The sequence below is a fragment of the Argopecten irradians genome, chromosome 14, assembly GCF_041381155.1.
Source record: "Argopecten irradians isolate NY chromosome 14, Ai_NY, whole genome shotgun sequence".
In the NCBI taxonomy this organism is placed as follows: Eukaryota; Metazoa; Mollusca; class Bivalvia; order Pectinida; family Pectinidae; genus Argopecten; species Argopecten irradians.
This window is the reverse complement of record NC_091147.1, coordinates 7,619,866-7,635,212: the sequence shown is the minus strand read 5'-3', so window position 1 is coordinate 7,635,212 and position 15,347 is coordinate 7,619,866. Positions and strand designations below refer to the sequence as shown.

At 36.5% G+C, this 15,347-nt stretch overlaps 1 protein-coding gene across 1 annotated transcript in view; it reads right to left on the bottom strand.

The window, feature by feature from the left end:
* Nucleotides 1-1,512: 1,512 nt before the first annotated feature.
* The window catches only part of LOC138308329 (uncharacterized), a 78,494-nt gene continuing 64,659 nt past the window's right edge, over nt 1,513-15,347 (bottom strand). Inside the window, exons 6-7 of the transcript XR_011206113.1 lie at nt 3,916-4,065; nt 1,513-2,846 (exon numbers count right to left, since the gene is read on the bottom strand). The gene's annotated coding sequence lies outside the window, so the exon portion shown is untranslated. The remainder of the gene's footprint in view (nt 2,847-3,915; nt 4,066-15,347) is intronic.

Sequence of the window (15,347 nt, the reverse complement as noted above, 5' to 3'; positions counted from 1 at the left end):
TAGGTTATTGTTCAAGTACCTATTGAAATATCGATTCACAAAGACGGTCGGTAAGTGGAAATGCATGGAATGGTTGTTCATAATTATAATGATTTGTTATTAATACACTATTTAATCAATTAAGATTGTAGAATATTATTGAGTCACTACACCTTATTTGCATATGTCGGCAAAAACGTTATCTTTTTTATCCTTCTTGTAGATGATTTCGTTGTGGTAGAAACAGGTTACACAACTCCGGGTTATTTGATATGGAATTCATTACATTCTCGTAAGTTATTCTTTAAAAGTTACAAAAGACACTCGCACAATCTCGTGTCTTTTGTAACTTTTAAAAAATAACTCACTCGTGTGTAATAAATTCCATATCTGTGGTGTTAATGACATGACTCAACTTTCTGTAGGTTAAGTTGTTTATTTAACAAAACTCCCCGGAGGAAGGTAGTTATTCCTTTCACTGAACTCCCCGGAGGAAGGTAATTATCCAAATCACAGAACTCCCCGGAAGAAGGTATTCGATTCACAGATTTCCCCGGAGGAAGGTAAAAGATTACAACACATGGAAATGAAGGCAATAAACGTGTTCTTATAACTACACATGCCTAATTAAAAACTTATTCTATCTCAGTACCCTTAATACTTTGATATCAATACACAAAATTGACTAGAGATATAAAATGTAAATAATGAGATATGAGTACAAAATTACACGTGTAAATTACCTGGATTTCCTATTTGACAATATTTGTATAGATGAACACAATACATTATATGTATGCATTTACCTTCAGACAGAATGTCTCTTAGTACATTATTTATAATAAGTTGTTATCTATAGTAAAGTTTGCCTTGTAAGACGTTTCGTCCCATGTAATTATACAAGGACGAGTTGACTAAATCACACTTCGATCAAAATAGTAATATTATCTATCTAAAAAGCTTATTCACAGAATATCTATTTAGTAAATATAGTTAGATAATTCATATAAACAACATGATGAAAAAAAATCCGAGAATGGCGCGGAATTCCCGACGTTATCATGACGTCACAATAGAAACATTGACGTTGCGTATTGATTTGGAAAAAAAATAATTCCTTGGAAAAAAATCAATGGAATCGTAAGTGTAAATGTATTTCATTTTATAAAGTAGCCTGGGAAATTAATTATAAGTATTGAAGTCACTATTTTTAGATTGTGTTTGCAAACTTTTGTGAGGTAGCGGATTCTCACAGTTTGCAAACAAAATTTATTTCATACCCCGATGAAATTAAAAAATAGTGACTTCAATGCTTAATTAAAAGTGGCGTAATTATTCAATAAACGCCAGTTATACTTGGAGGAGCTTGCTCAGTTGAACAGCCAACGATGTCTCTTCACATAAGGTAAAATTATAATCCGCGACGACAAAAAGTTCAATATTTTAGTGTAAAATAAACATGACAAACAAAATAAGTTTCAGAGATAATTTTATTTATTCAGATAAGATATTTAAATATGTATTTATTTTTAGTAAAAGTTAATATATAGCGTATTTACATAAAGTATTTGTACTCGGCCACATGTGTGAACTCGGTGACTATTGTGCAGCGAGGTGAAGCTGACACACACTTTGTCAGTCACTAGAGTTGCCTAATTTGTCAAAACACCGGTGTTCAAGTAGCTCAATGTTTGAGATTGTCGTATGACTTGATATTTAATCCTTGGGAGTCATGTGATTATCTACGGTAGATTCACCGATATATGGAACAACTTCACTTGAGTTCAATGATACAATGTATTTGTAAGTGACGCGTAACTGTCAACACGTGGATTACTAGCGGTGCATGTTTTATAATACACATTATCAAAGTCTTAAAGAACAAAGACAAGAGGACATGTTTATAACTTATATCTCTCAGAGGGCCTCATGGCCGTCCATCCCAAAGATTCGATCGTAGGGCGAAGATAGACACAGAGGTAATGTTTACATTTTAACAAAGCAAATTTGAATAAAGCACTTCACGTCGGGATATTTTCCCCCGTTTCTATAATTGTTAATCTTAAAAAATGTATTGTATATATATAGACTGTAGACTGTATATTTTTGACAATTTTATTAAACACAATACAACATGTAATGTGCATCTAAATGTAAACAAAGACACGTGGCCCCTATCCGTTGCATAGAAATCTTTATACGCAATAACAAAGTTCAATGTTACCATGCAGTTATGGTAAACGCACTCGGATAGTATTTGCGTATAGTAAACAGGCCTAGCAAGAGTTAATTTATAATTACTTGTCGAATACCTGGACCAAATGTTTTAGATTAGATAATATATATATGTATATGTTTCAAATGATATTATTTATGAATATGTATTTCGCGACCTGTCTATTTATCGTACATGAATGCAGGATTGTTATGTCCCAATCCATAGTTGCCAAGGTTCCCTCCTGGTAAATTTTGAGGGTACCCTCCTGAGACGCCATTAAGGTATTCTCCTGTGGCGCCACAAGCATACCCTCCTGTAGGGTTTTTTGAGTACTCCGGTGGAGGGATGGAATGTCCCAAATCAGTAGTCGAGGGGTTTCCTGTATTGGTGATTGGCTAGTTTCCTGTCTGCATCACAATCACCTGGGGAGTTCCTGTGACATTAGGTGTCTCGGACGCAGCCAGACGCCTGACATAGAAACGGATGACTATGGCGGTTATCAAGTAAGCAGCAGCGGTAACACAGGCTAAGTAAAACGAATATCCGGGGTCAACTGAGATGGAGGAAATGGAGCTTATCGGCGAAAGTCGATCTTTGGTAGTCATTAGCGATATAGAGAACCACACCACTGAAGCGATGAGACATATAGCTGCCAATAGAAAATAACGACTCATTCAATTCGATTTGATGTAATAGTTTTGCTTTGCAAAGTCGTGCCTGTTCGACAACAATGGGTACGTTTGTTTAGATAGATATACTTGTCATACTATGTAAAACGTGTGTCAGACAAAGTTTTAACATAGAAATTAATTATAATATTATAATGATTGTTTATACGTATGTAAAATAACTTGTGGCCTATAGATATAAATGTACCAGCCCCAAAATGGCATGATTAATTTCGTCTTATTACTTTCTTCAAGAGTTTCGTTATCCTATCATTTTCTTTGACATTATCTCAATTTCGACCTGTGATTGAACACGCGATCACATGAGGAATGTTTTGGATCATGTCCCCTCGCCAGGACACACTATTGTCTACATTAAAACGTTTCTGATGACTGATTTGCCTGTTGTTATTTTAATATGACCAAGCTGGGTGTACTCCTAAGTATCATGATTGACATGGTTCAATGTGAAAGCACTACAAAAGGACATGACTTTCACTATTAAAATAGGACAAAATATTATTATACCGCAGCCACTGGTCTGCTCTACATGTAAGACGTTAGAATGCATCTAGACTCTTCTACCTATCGTCTCCCGTTTGGTAATGCCGCTGTTGACCGCTAGTCCCTCTAAGGAAGACTCTGGGTTCTAACCCACGTCCGAGAAACAGAGTCGTCTATAACAAGGGTAGTTTCAGCTCCTGTCCAGCATTAAGGGATGGCTTATCCTTTGTATAATGTGACGTATGGGATGTGCGTTTTTGTGCATCCAACAGAACGCTTCATTGAAATATCACTTCTAGAAGGGCAAGGTATGTACTATAATTGCAAGAAATACAGCATAAATATACCGAGGACGCACATACCACACAGACACATAACACAGACAACACAATACATACACGAAAGGCCGTCTCTAAATGACAATGGTTGTTAATAGGACGTTGATATAACGAAGAGAGTTACATGTAATTATATCTAAAACAGGCTTTCCACATTTTCCAATAATACATCAGTTTGAGTTAATCATCATAGGAGACTTATTTTTACTTGCTGGGAACCAGAGAGCAGCATATTTTGAGATGAGGGAACTTTGTCGTTGAGCCGAGGTCCAGCAAGCGTGGCTGATACACCGTCCCAAGACAGTCAAGTTAAATACACATCCAAAGAAGTTCAGCAAAACATACGATAAATAGCCGTCTGAAACAGAAATACAGTAGGACTCATTTTTATTCAATATTCATTCAGTGACTTAGATACCACATGAACATTTGTAGATTTGGTTTGTGTGTGTAAATATAAAACTAATGTAGACAAATTAAATTACATTGTTTATGTCACTACCGTATCTCTTATCGCAATGCTTCTGTGCGTATAATAAATATACAATGTTGTACAATATGCATATTTGCATTGATCACATAACTAGCCAGCCCAGCCATGTCATACGGACATGTCATAAATATCGTAACACATGTGTAATAACTTACAACACTATATATTGTGGCATCACAGATAGTTTTGATGTCATAATCTATATATACTACTCAAAATTTGCTAAGGATCACTTTTTTTTATAGTATATCAATTTCATTTTATTGTACATTATTCATAAAAATCATTTGATGATGTCTTTAAAATGTCTAAACAGAAGTTCCATCATAAAAACTATGAAATTTTCACGAATGTTCGATGCATTACTTGCGAAACAGAGCTAACCCCCCAAAATGACAAAAACACGGCAATGGGAGCAAAAATGAAATTCGCGTTAAAGACAGTTTTCTCGTAAAATATTGGTTTCAGTATCTTGTGTGACGTCCCCTAGCTTCAATCACACTACGACATCGCCGACGCATGCTCGTAATTAAGTTCCGTATCCGGTTTTGCTGGATGGATGCCCATTCCTCTTGCAGAGCCGTTCCAAGTTCTTGCAGTGATCTTTGCTGGTTAATGCAGGAAGAAATTGCTACCTGTAGCATGTCCCACACGTGATCTATCGGATTTAGATCCGGGGAACGAGCTGGCCAGTCCATGCGTTCAATAGTTTCCCTCTGAAGATAGGCGTCAGTGACCCGAGCTCTATGTGGGCGAGCGTTATCATCCATAAGAATGAATTCCGGACCTATAGCGCCAGCGTATGGTCTAATGTAGACATCAAGGACTTCATTGCAGTATCTCTGGGCCGTCAAATTGCCGTTCGGAAAGACATGGAGGTCTGTTTTACCTTGGACACTTATACCGCCCCAGACCATCACAGACCCGCCGCCATATCGGTCGTGTTCGGAGATGTTAGCCGAGTGAAATCTTTCATTTGGTAGCCTCCACACCCTAGCACGCCTGTCTGTGAAGTCGAGACAGAATCTGGACTCGTCTGTGAACAAAACAGGGGTCCAGTCTCTGACAGTCCATCTAGCATGATCGCGGGCCCATGCAATGTACGCTATTCACATGGTATACACACGTGTTCGCACGTGTCGCTGGCGTTACGGGTGACTGATTGGACTACCACGTGATACACAGAGACGATTACATGCAGGCGTACAACTATAGAGAAGAAAAAAATTATTTTTCATTTTCTACCAATTTTAGCTAAGGTTTCAGATGTGATCCTTAGCAAATTTTGAGTAGTATATGACGTCGCATGCTTGTCTCAGTAGACGGAAGCGTCACATCCAAGCCGGATTTCTACTGTTTTATACAGAGACGAAACTAAAGTTTTACTTATATTCTATTATCAAAAATCATGTGTCAAATATAATCTTACACTCGTGACTATGTGATAGGAAATGTATCGAACTAGTTAAATTAAGTGCAGTTTATCAAAGCGGTCAGCGAACATGATAACGCAGCAAAGCGTAAAGTTTAGGTTAGATGGCCTTCGAGGTCCGAGGGGTTAGGAACTGGAGTATGTAAACGATATGTAATACACAACGCGAAGTACTATTAAAATAACGTTTAACTAAATATGAAATGAAGATAGAACGACAACTCTGTTACAACAGAGTTTTCGTTAGTAGAACGAAATGTTAACACGGATAAATAAACCTATCAACCCGCTTATTTTCGCGATTTGGGTAAGAAGGAAACTAACCGATATATTTTGCTGAAATTTTGAATGTAAGTTAATCCCAGCGTGATCTATCGATTGAATTAATCATGTCAGCTACGAAAATTCATTAAAGGGGATATTTTAGGTCAAACAGGCAAAAATCGGCATTTTGACCACTGGTTTCTGTTTAATTCGCCCTAGTGAAATAATTACATGTAATAAACTTAACAATCTGAGACTACAAATAAATAGTCCTTGTAGTTCTGAACAAAACGGTATTTCTGACTTTTGGAAATGTTACATACAACGACCACAACACAGTCTTGAATAATGGTGGTATTTCGCAGGTTCTCGGTAAATTTCCACAACAGACGAGATATTTCGGGGTCCCTGGCGCCTTCCTTCGGAGGTATTCTGAACGATTGGACCGGTGTAACGTTGAAAATGGACCCCCGTTGAAAACTGACCTCTGGTCATTTTTCAACGTTTTAAACGGACCCCGAAAACTGTTGAAAACTGAATTTTAAGCGCACTTTTTACACCGACCCGTTGAAAATGGACCCCGTTGAAAGGTGACCCCATAGGAACTAGTTTTTACACAACAACACAACACACCACACAACACCACCACACAGCATCACATATCACAACAACACACCAATAACACCACAACAACACAACATCACACAACACAACATCACTCAACAACAGATCACACAACAACAAAACTACACAACATGACATAACATACCATCACACAACACAACAACACCAAAACACACCACACACAACACAACATTACACAACACACAACCACACCATAACACAACCACGCAACAACAACACAACACCACATAACCACAACACAACAACGCACAACCACACAACACACGACACCATCATACAAAAACACAACACAACATCACAACAAAACATCACACAACATATAACACAACACAACAACACCACAACACGCAACAACAGCACAACAACACAACACACAACCATAACACATAACCACGTAACAACAACACAACACCATCAAAAACAACACAACACAACAACAAACAACAACACGACCAGACAACACAACAACATACCTTACAAAACCACAACACAACAAAACATCGTACAAAAACACATCACACAACAAAACACAACACAAAACACAGCCACAATGCATCCAACAGCACACAACATAACATCACACAACAACACATAACACAACAACATGACACAACACCACACACAACGCACAAAAACACAACACACAAAAATATAACACCACGCAACATAACAACACAACCCCACACAACAACACCACAACACGACACCACACAACCACACAACACAACATCACATCACACCACACAACAACACACAACACAACAACACACTATACCACACAGCAACACACAACAAAATAACAGCAACACAACACAAAAACACACAACCACAAAACAACATAACAACACAACGCAATACAACACAACGCAACACAACACAACCATACGCAGAACACAAGATAGCTGATCCATACGCAGATATAAAATACATGTATTCTTGTATTGCAAGGAATAAATGTATATTAACATTCATCGAAAGCATGGAAAAAGTGGGTGGACGCTAAAGCTATTCAAAGTAAGAATGCCGAAATAGCACTCAAGTGCTTTGAGCATTTCATCTCGAATCATGAATGGTGTTCTAGAAACTCTTATAACCGACCAAGGGCGTGAATTTTGCAACGTATTAAACGAAGCTCTTTGCAAAAGAATGGGGATACAGCACCGAATAGCTTCTCCTTATCATCCACAGACCGAGGGCCTTACAGAGAGGTATAACAGGACGCTATGTACAATGATTTCATTTCAGAATATTTTATTGTCAGATGTTGAAGACAATCGAAATTGGGCAACAGGCAACATGCCTATACATGCCCTCTCCTTACATATTAACAGTAGATACAAATCAATATCTATATAGAAGCATAAATAATGTAAATTGCTATTTTTTATCTAACGATGATGATATTCTAAAACATCAAGCTAGATATTGATAAACATCATATACAAAATGTCTCCTAGTTTATATCATTACATATAGATAAAATGATTTTACAAGATATGCAACGATATCAACGAAATCTATTCAACAAACTTCAACGAAATATATTGGTATCCCTGATAAAGCACTGAACTTTATCCAAAGCAGCTTTATAAATGTTAATATCGTGTCTTTCAGAGCGATATAAAAATGTTTGTGTTGTTAGTGATATATCATTGTCAAGTTCCAAGAATAGAATTAAAAAGGAGTCGTCTTGGGTTGACGTATAACACAGGCAGGCTGGACTGTCACTGAGATGGGAATTAAAGAGATCAGGGCCCGGTACCATAAAACTATTCTCAGACAGATTTTTTACTCAAGTATATGAATTTGTCTGAGAAAGTTTTATGGTGCCGGGCCCCGTATTAAGGTTACTAGCAAAATTTCTCAACTAACATAACAAAATATTTGACATACGACCACCATTATATTTGAAAAAACGGAGCATTGAGCTCTATTATCAATGATATATGTATTTACTGTAAAACTTTTGATGGATCTAACAGATGACATTGTAGGAAATGGACAGGACGGTTCGTTCCACTCGGTCATAATAGATGTGAAGAAGCTGTTTTAATAGTTGGGTTCTAGCAGCAGGAACATTAAATAATATGTTATGTCGAAAATTGTAATTATCACTTATATCTATAGAGGGTTGTAATAAATCACAAATATGAGAAGGGCAATTTTTAGTAAATATATTTAAAAAAAAAGTTATATTTGGATGTAGATGTCTTCGTTTAATAAGTGGTATTAGGCCAGATTCCCTGTAAATTATAGCGTGACTTTTCACCCTTCTTAAATCAGTTGTAATGCGTGCTACTTCAAGCTGAATTGACTACAAAGTATCACACTCAGATACATTGCAATTTGACCATACTACATGTATATTGGAATACTCGAGAATTGGTCGAATAAAGGAGGTATAAATAGTTTGAAGAGATTTTCTATCAAGTTTGAATTTTAGTATTCTGAGTATGTTTATTCTTTTGTATACTTTCTCATAGATATAATTTATATGGGTAGACCAATTTGCCATTAAATTGAAATATACTCCTAGGTGCTTATGATTGGTAACATTATTAATTTTTGTATTGTTAAAAAATAAATCTGGAATTAATATTTGGGTTCAACTCGCCTTGAGAAAAGAACAGATACAATTTTATCAGGATTAAAAAGTATGCCCCATTTTTCAGCCCATAAAGATATTTTTCTCATATCATTGTTTAGAACTTCGGCAGATTCCGGTCTAATTCCTTCAATGAGACTTATTAAGAAAGTATCGCCAGCAAACAATATAACATTAGAAGAAATATCATCACTAACATCATTAATATACAATAGAAAGAAATATGGTCACAGGGCAGATCTTTGTGGAACCCCTGCCTGTATGGATTTTAAAGTAGATTTGAATCCGTCAAAGACCACTCTCTGTCCCCTATTCTTCAATTAAGATGTACTTTATAATTCCGTCATATACAAACGGAAATTGCGACGACTGGGGTGAAAAGTTGGATTTTGCTCTGTTTTCATACAGAACGACGAATCACGAGTCTACCAAAATGGACCCATTATCATTTGTATATGGTAGAAAATTAAAGCTGTGCTGCCAGTTGAACTGGATTTATCTGTTGTCGGAGAGGATTTACCCATTGGGGCTGCAAAGCAGTTGAAGGTGGAGTGTTTTGTCAACTTAGCTGCATCACGGAAACAGGCATCGGAACACGGGCACAGGGTCGACAGAAACATTATCATGACAAGAAAGCGTCAAAAACAATATTTCATAAGGGTGACCAAGTCCTTCTTCATAACACCATGAAAAGGAAAGCTTGATTCGCGATTGCTTGGCCCATACAAGATTGAATCTATTCTTCCAAAAGGGACATATCGCCTTGAAGGTTTACGTAGCATAATAAATGCTAGGAGACTGAAGCACTATATGCAGGACACCCGGAGTTCTGATGCAGGTAGTAGTGAAATATTGGAAAAAGGAACTGATCCGATACCATTATCCAAGCATGGGGATGTGGTTATGAATTTTAAATCTACACACAAAAAAATCATAGTACCTACGACAATTGTTCCTTACCCCTTAAGAAACGGATAAAGGAAAGGGATCCTTTTCCGGATTCTGATTAAACACGAACAACTTATTCGTAATTGTTCCAGTCAGAATTACATGAAGGAGATGATACAATTACTTGCCCGCATGTTGTGCCATTTTCGCTTTTTCGCGTTGGAAAAACGCGAAAATCCGACGTTGTTTTTTCGCACTTTTTCTAACGCAAAAAAAACCCCAAAAAAATGCAAAGCGAAAAAGCCAGCCAAAGGCGAAAAAGCAAAAAAAAAAAAAAAAAAAAAAAAAAAAAAAAAAAAAAAACGAAAAAGCGAAAAACCATTCCGTTGTTTTTTCGTTTTGTTTTTTGTTTGGCTTTTTCGCTTTTTCGTAGCAGGAAAACGCGTAAAAAGGTTGCATTTTTTCGCTTTTTCGCGTTTTTTCTAACACCAAAAGCGAAAAAATCTGAACACTTGAGTGGTCTTGTTGGTCTTACTATATTTATATATACTAAACATCTCCTGAAGAGCAGCGATAGTTGCGAAAGCGCTAGAGATTGCAGATTTGTTTTGATTTTGTTTTTTGTTTTTTAATGTCTACAAATTGTGCTCCTGTACGCAATCATCATAAGGCAGGTTCAGTTGTTTAACAGATATAATTTGTGACGGAAAATAATTTGTCGTCGAAAATATAATCATAAAAATCATGAAGAAACAAATTAATAATATCTCATAGTTTTGTAACGCTATCCACTGGTACTCGGAAGTGAACATCGCGTAGTACAAACTTTGCATGCAGTTGATAACAACAATTCCTTTTTATTTACTACGTTACCTCAGTGTTATATATCAATTTCTCAGTTTGAGAACAATTTAATTAACAGTATATATACACGGACGGACAAAATGACTATAGAAAAATGAAAGTTTTTAGTGCCGTATTCTCCATAATAAATATACAAGCACCTAAAATGTTTAAATGAGGTATTTGTTACGATGATAACAATTCAAATCGCGGTGATTACGTAATTTAAATACCAGCACAGAAGGGTCGCTTATATTATGTTTGTGCAACAGCTATATATGTGAATGTTCTAAGGTCATTTTCAACAGACCATCCGTTGATAGTTTGCCAAGGTCATTTTTTAACAGACCTGTCGTTGAGAATTGACCCTAGACGCTGTCAATTTTCAACGGCATGTTCAATTTTCAACGGCATTCGGGGTCCGTTTTCAACGTTGAAAAATGACCCGAGGTCAATTTTCAACGGAGGTCCATTTTCAACGTTATACCGGCAAATATACCAATTAAAAATGAGTGATATCTATGAAATTTTCTGTAGAACTAACTAAACATCATAAAATGCGTATAAAATGTATGCACTGATCATCACAATTTTGTTACAAAATGCGTGCAAAATGTGCAACAGTGAAATGGATCTGTATGGAGTGTCTTGATCACACAAAATCATTCCGCACACTAGTGCGCCCCCTATGAGGATTGTGTATTGTTTGCATCCGGTTGAGTAAAAACGTTGAAGCCGCCTAGGTGTTCAAGTTATAACCGGCAATATCAGGTAAGTAGATGCGTATTACTTGTTATAGACACCAATATCATTATCGGTAGATATTCATATTATCCGATATTTTTTATTGTTTTTGTAGGCCTTAAAAAAACATACTTAGTCTGGCTTTTCATGATCATCATCGCGAGTGCCTGACAACAGAACCATGCATGCGTTCTAAATCATATGGCTTAACAGCACATAAACTGACAACATTAAGTAACTCGTAATAAATCTGTATTATTTGATAATTAACTGTTATGATTTAATTGCTAGTAGTTAAACCATAAATTAATGCAGGTCGTTTCGGTATTGTGTACAATGTAAGCTTTACAGTACATGTCGTTTCGTTACAAAGTCGTTTCGGTACTTGCTGAAGTCGTTTCGGTACCCTAAAGTGCAAATGCCGAAACGACTTTCAGATGGTACCGACTTTATTTTGAAGTTCCGAAACTACTCGGTGCCGAAACCTCTGCACATGGATGCTATCATGATACGATGACACCTGTTTGGTCTTCAGCAATTTACGTCTGCTGTCTGAAAATAGCACCAAGCATGATATTAATAATTTGTGTTTAGGTTTATACCATGATAAGATCAGAAGGAAAGTGACACAATGTGACAGTGACAAGGGAGAGCACTTAACAGTAAACTGAATATTATGTAGAAGAACAGAAAAAATACACATTCCTGTCGAGTGCCCCGACCAGGAATCGAACCCGGGTCTCCGGCGTGGAAATCTACGGCTCTACCGACTGAGCCAAAGAAGCATGCTCCGTCAGCTGAGTGACAGAGACCGTATTTAACACTATTTACAAGTCACACCGACCCGCTCTATTTACAAGTCACACCGACCCGCTCCTTTTACACTACTCCCCCTGTTTTTCTTGCAAACATGTCTTTTTGCCACCAATTTTAGTCGACTAAAATGTTCTAAAAATGCACATTTGAGAAAGTGCATGAATAAGCACAGGAAATGGAGAAATACTATCTGAATATCATAATGCAATTGCACATGTTGTGCAGATTAATTATACATGTATATACATGTATATACTTTTGTACAGGTATGCTTAAAGGCCCATTACCTTTCCGGAGCAAAATATAAAGGTTTCTTAAAAAAACATTAATAACATCAGAAAATGCGTACCGATGGCCTAAAATAAGGTTACGACACCAAGCATATGCAAGATTTCCTGCGTAATATATGAAAACAGTGGAGAGTCAATTCGCTGTTTTGCCGTCTGGCGCAGTGATAGTCAACTACCGCCCGGTATTCAGGACGACGGCGGGAAACATAATACGACCCGCGTTATGAAAATAAACATTTTATTTATTTTAATCAAATCGTTCAGAAGGAGATGATAAATGTAGTATTAACGGTAAGTTAATAATTTTTGCGACTCTACAAAATTATCGATCTTGTTTTACATTCCCATTTTAAAAATTTAAAACCGTTTCGGAAAGGTAGTGGGCCTTTAAAGCAGTTGAATGAATAAATTTAGATTTCTAAGTCTGACATGTGCCTTTGATATTAAATTAATTGACCAAATCTTGTCCGAACCCAACCGGAGCAACCGATGGGAGATAAATCACATGTATTATGTGTAATGCCCGATGTCGTTCAGGTTGGTCCAAACCAAGATTTTAACCTGGGGTAAGGGTAGGTAATTGGCCTATTTTCTCATTTTCATGGTATGTAATCAAGGTTTATGTTACATGATTCGGCTAAAATTATTGTTTTTGTTTGAAAAACTAACTCAATATATAATAACTTATTGAGTGTCATACAATCCATATCCATGGAATCTATTGTGTTATTTTGTTATTCATGTAAAAACACTTTAACTTTTCTTGTTCCCTAAAATGTATGCAAGAGATCGAGTGCTCGGCCAGGATGATATTGTCGACTGTAACCAATTTTTTTTTATTTTTTTTTTATGAGGAAAAACAGTCTCGTTTTGATAAAATGGGGATAGCGGAAACTTTTACATAATTATTCATAAAAATACATGTTTTCAGTAAGAAATATACATGACATGTCCAAATCTTTCATATAATGTGAATATCATTAGATTGAGAATAATTTTATCTACGCGTATTGCAGAACAACAGTGTCTGTAGGATTTGTGCTGATATTGGTGTTGTCATTGAGTATTTGTGGTTTTGGTTTTATTATTTTAACGTCATATTAACAGCCAGGGTCATGTAAGGACATACCAGGTTTGTTGGTAGAGGAAAGCCGGAGTACTCGGAGAAAAGACGCCAACCAGTGGTCAGTACGTGGCAGCTGCCACACATAGAATTCGAAATCGCATCCCAGAGGTGGAGGGCTTATGGTTATGTCGGCCACCGTGGCCCTACACTTACAGTTCGGTAACATTGCGAAAACATACACTTACAGTTCTGTAACATTGCGAAAACAAACATTCTTTTTGGATCAGTACTGTAAAAGCAATCCAAAGTTGGCCCTTATAGGAAAAGATGGTATAACTAGATTGATTCAATTGTGAAATTGAAAACAATGAATTTCTCCATTACTACTGAAAACTGACTTTGAAAGGGTGTGCTTTCAATTACCAAATTCTTAAATGGACAATTCAGTGTGGCTAATTCTGTTACATAACCACTACTATGACATAAATGTATTGTTCTACATTCCTTATTAAATATATAACAGGAAATATTGACAAATTTCACGACATTGTTAAGTTTCCAAATTGTTGATCAATACGATTAAGCAAGTATAACATGTATGCTGTACCCATACCCGAGCCAAAGTCACGCAAGTAAAACAAATGCAATACATAACCACTGAGTAGTTGATGAAATTATTTTAGACAAGAACATGCATCTAATAAAGTAAACACACTACTGAAAGTCGAGCGATTTGGGTAGTTCTAGACAAAAAATTCTTTACTGCACTGACAAGGGCAAGTGTTCGGCATACAAGACATCCGACCACTATGTGTTATGACGGAAAGTAAGCGAGTTTGAAAATTTCGCACACATTTCACTACAGTGGGCTTTTCTAGCATATATCACATTAAAACCAACTAATCTAATATCTATTAGAACTGGTTTGTTTCCGATACACATTGTGTGTGCAAATTTTAATGTACTCTTAGGCTGAATTGTCCCTTTAATTAGGGATTTGCATTTACGGATGGAAATCCCTATTGGATGGAAATCCCTATTGTTATTGTTCTGTTTCTTCTTCTTCTTTTTCTTCTTCTTATTATTATTTTTAGTACGAAGCTCAACTTTGGACATGTTGAAATGTACGTTCGAGGTTTTACAAAAATGTTCAAGGTCAAGTTCACAGACGTAACAAACTACTTTTTTCGAACAAAATTTAAACGTTTATAACTTCATTACCGTACTGTGTACGCTATCCCCGTTAAGTCATTAAGGTAGATCGTAACATAGCGCGTTTTTTGTGCATAACATGTTATCAGAGAATTTGTCAAGGTCAAGAGTTTGCTACGGAGTTAAACAAAGGTCAAAACCGAAAATTGCCACAGAAAAGATTTGAAAGTTGGATATGAAAGGGCATGCTCTCAGAAATGTATGATGGCAAGTTTCAAGGTCATCTGATACAAAATTGGCGGAGATATAACCCTTTGAAAATGGCTATTTTGTCGTTTTCCCGCCAAAAATGTACAAGGTTTCAGCGCTTTTAATACTTAACATACATGCTTAAATTTTTGA